Below are 4,344 nucleotides of genomic sequence, written 5' to 3'. Positions count from 1 at the left end.
CCTGATCCAATCATCCTGGATCTTAACCTAACTCATCATCATCAACACAACACATGTTATTCAGTAACGTCATATAATGTAATTCAAGTGAAAGATTCGATTTCAACTCTAAACATGCTTGGTTAAATAGGTACTTAAAATTACAAACATTAGATTAAAGTCATACATTCAAATTTACGGATTAATATTACATTTCAAGTTTTAGGAGATAAGACTCTTAATTTACAAATAATTATATGGTCAAAAGCAAAAGGTAACTAAACCAATATCATTCCGGACGCGACCCTGATGGACCTGAAAATAGAAATTAACGTGTACATATAAATATAAAAAAAAGGTAGTAACAAACAATAACAATGATAGATCACTTTATCTTGACATGCATAGGAATACTAGTTTGGTATATAACAAAATGGACAATACAAGTTTATTTCTGGCGTCGTAGATATGAGGTAAAGACTTGGAAATTGGTTATGAAAAGCATTATTAAGTTACCTTATAAGAATCCACCCAAAAATCAAGAATGAATTAAGGATCATAAGCGTGGTTATATTTGTAGACATAAAGGAGTAAATGGTTAAAACATGAACATGGATGTAATACCTGTTGTGAAATGTTATGGGCTAACGGTAAGACACTGAGTTACCGTCGTACAAGATAATAAATAAATAAATAAATTGGCAAGCTACCTATAAGAGTAGTCGAGGAGGTCACGAGTGTGCAATGTACATACATGTGATTGTAGAAATACATAGTTAATAAGAAAACTAGAAAAGAGACGAATTTAGGGAATGAAGGGAACTAATAAGCACTAACAATGAGACGTAAATGAACGTTGATTCAGGAGTTAATACTTAATATTTTGAGTGTCTGTGCACAGAAGTTGAGTAATTATGGATATAGAGTGTTACTTGGTGGGTTCTAAATAGGATTAGGATGTGAAAATATGATGGTATGAACAAGTAGTTAAGTATGAAATTATAGGAACCATGAGGATTCCTATATTGAAAAACTAAATAGCTAAGATAAATCATAGTTGTTAAACTGTAAGGAGTGCAACATGAAATTGGAAAACTACGACAATGACAAGAATTACATGTTAATCGTAATGGGCTTGAATGATGGATCCTGAAAGTATTAAATACATTAGTTAGCCACAATATCAAATACTAACAAGTAAATAGATATTTAGTTGACAATATGAAAAGCTAAAGTTACGAAATTGAGACTAGGTCATCTGAATGGTGGATGACTCGGGTGGTTGACACAATACTTCACTAGTTGGGTGGATGATATTTAAGATAATTGACATGTTACTTATACTTTTGTTTGAGAAGGAGATGTTATTGACAGTGTGACTAACAAGAACAATCATTGGATAAGATAAATATGATGTTTGAGATGTAGTTATGTTAAATTTAGGAAGTAATTATAGGAATACTATGTAACCATGAGAAATAAAGTGATGTGTAAAAGAAAAGGTGTGTTTAGTGGGAGCATGATATGCTTCAATAGTAGAAAAATAAGGTGAAATGGTTTCCTCGAGACAAACACAAGAGTTGGGCTAATAGTTTATTGAATTTAATTGCCTATACTTTTATATAGAATCTAAGAAGCATTTCTTCTATCCATGTTACAAAAAGGAGAAATGAAAAAGAGAAAGAAGTACCCAATAATATTCGCAAATATAAGTAGAAATCCTAACTTTCGAGGATGAAATTTCTTGAAAGAGGGAAGAATGTGAAACCCTAGAACATTTATAATTTAAATATGTGGATGTATAACTTGTCATGTAAATGTAAGACTGAAAGTGATATATAATGGAGGGGATGACCTCCATAAAATAAATTTTGTTTTAGAATTCATAAAGACAGAGAAACTAGTAACGTGTTTTGATAGATAAAATAATGACAGAAATGACAAAATGTTTCTAAGAAATAAATGAGGTAATAAAGAATACATTATAATAAAGGATAATTCAATGAAAATGCCAGGACGGAAGGTGCAAGCATCAATTAAAAATCAGTGACGTTACTTTGAAACGATAATAATACTCAATAAATAAATAAAGATGGAAATTTTAAAATGAATATATTCAAAAATAATAAAATGACCTTAAAGGTTTAGAAGGATAATTGATATTATTTTATGTGAAGATAGAACAAGAAAATTTAGATCGTTGACGAAAAGTCATGAACTGACCAATTTTACATTAGAAAGCAGAGCTCTCAATCCAATCGTCGGATCATGATGAAATTTTACATGAAGTCTATTAATATTTTTTCCTACCTTGATGAAAGATCTCATCCCAATAGAAGTTTGGTAAAGACTAGCGATTTAAGCAGAAACAAACCGGATAGTTTATATGAAAAATAAAATAAAATACTTAAATACATAAATGAGGGACATAAATGTAATTAGGGGAAAGGTGCCTTTAAAAAAGCAAAAGGCCACCAGTTCAAAAAAAAAAAGGGGGTGAGAGACAATAGAAAATTCGACTAGAGAGAAGGCAGAATTTGAAGAAACCAATAATGCTCCGGTGGCCATATCTCTGTAATCCACCGTTGGATCACGTTGATGTTTGGATATATTGTTCTTCTCACATGCCTCTACTAACTGACTGGATAGATTTGAAGGCACATAATTCCTGTGACAGAAATCATTATCGGAAGTTTCCTGGAAAACAAAAGGAAATACACCTGCAGGGAAGTTTTGGTCATTGGTCGATTTATCTCTCTTCCACCGTTGGATCATGCCTATTATTGGATATGTTGTGAGCCTAGATGTTGCCTTCATTCTGAACGGTGGAGATCGGAAACACACTGGTTAGCAAGGTTTCGTTCATGTTGAACAGTAGCTCGTCCATTTTCAGGTTAGTTTGGTTTTATTCAGATCTGTAGAGATCCAACCGTTGTATCATTCTGATTTTGCGATATATTGTACACAACTCAATGATCTATAGTTTTACCGTTGGGTTCAAGCCAATAATCAGAGGTGGATGACTTATTGCTTTTTGAATCTATTGTTAGTCTTAGTACAAATTTAGGAAGCTTGATTTAATTACATGTTTTGATAAAATTAGAATTGTATGGGTGTAAGGTTTATGTAAGATGTAATGGTAAAATATGTTATTGTTATTAGTGTTATAGATTAATTGTGTTGTAAAATGTGTTAGGGAAGTTTTGAAATTTGGATGAAGGGACATTGAGTTTGTTGATTTAATGGATATATGTTTTTAGGCATTAAAAAAGATTGGATCTAGTGGTAATTGAAAGAAAACTTGAAGAAAATTGTATTCTTCATTTAATGCAAAGATTCGGCCTAGATATATAAATGAGAGGATGAGCTTAATTGTTTTAATTGCTATAGAATTTGAGTTGAATGAGGTTAGAAAAGATATGAAATAAATAGGTAAAGGTTTATCTTGAATAATTAAAAAGGGAATCATTTTCTATGTAAATTAGGTATGGAAGCATTTATGTATATAAAGAAAATTAGGTAGAGTGTCAATTGGAAGAATTTTAAAAGGATCCAAATTCTCATCATTTTACAACACAATTAATTTATAACAACACTAATAATAAGAACATATTTTACCATTACATCTTACATAAACCCTACACCCACACAATTTTAATTTCATCAAAACATGTAATTAAATCAAGCTTCCTAAATTTTTACTGAGACTAGCAATAGATTCAAAAAGCAATAAGTCATTCACTTCTGACTATTTGCTTGAACCCTACGGTCAGAATATAGTTCATTAATCTTTGTACAATGTATCTCAAAATCAAAATGATCCAACAGTTGGCTCTCCATAGATCTGAATAAAACCGAACTAACCTGAAAATGGATGAGCTACTGTTCAACATAAACGACACCTTGTCGAAGAGTGCGTTTCCGATCTCCACCGTCCAGAATGAAGACAACATTTATTCGCACCACATATCCAAAACTATGCATGATCCAACGGTGGAAGAGAGAGAATCATCTAGCGACCAAAACTCCCTTGTAAGTGTATTTCCTTTTGTTTTTCAGGAAACGTCCGATGATGATTTTTGTCAAACGGGTTATTACCTTCCAATCCCTCTGGTCAGTTAGTAGAGGAGTGTAAGATGAATAATATATCCATAAATCAATGTGATCCAACGGTGGATTCTAGAGATATGGCTACCGGAGAATTATTGGTTCCTTCAAATTCTGCACTTCTTTCTAGCCGAATTCTCTATTGTCTCTCACCCCCCCCCCCCCTTTTTTTTTTTGAACTAGTGGCCTTTTGCTGTTTTAAAGGAATATTTTCCCCTCATTACATTTATTTTCCTCATTTATGTATTTATGTATTTT

This window comes from Populus trichocarpa, chromosome 10 (assembly GCF_000002775.5).
Source record: "Populus trichocarpa isolate Nisqually-1 chromosome 10, P.trichocarpa_v4.1, whole genome shotgun sequence".
Lineage (NCBI taxonomy): Eukaryota > Viridiplantae > Streptophyta > Magnoliopsida > Malpighiales > Salicaceae > Populus > Populus trichocarpa.
This window is presented reverse-complemented; position numbering follows the sequence as displayed.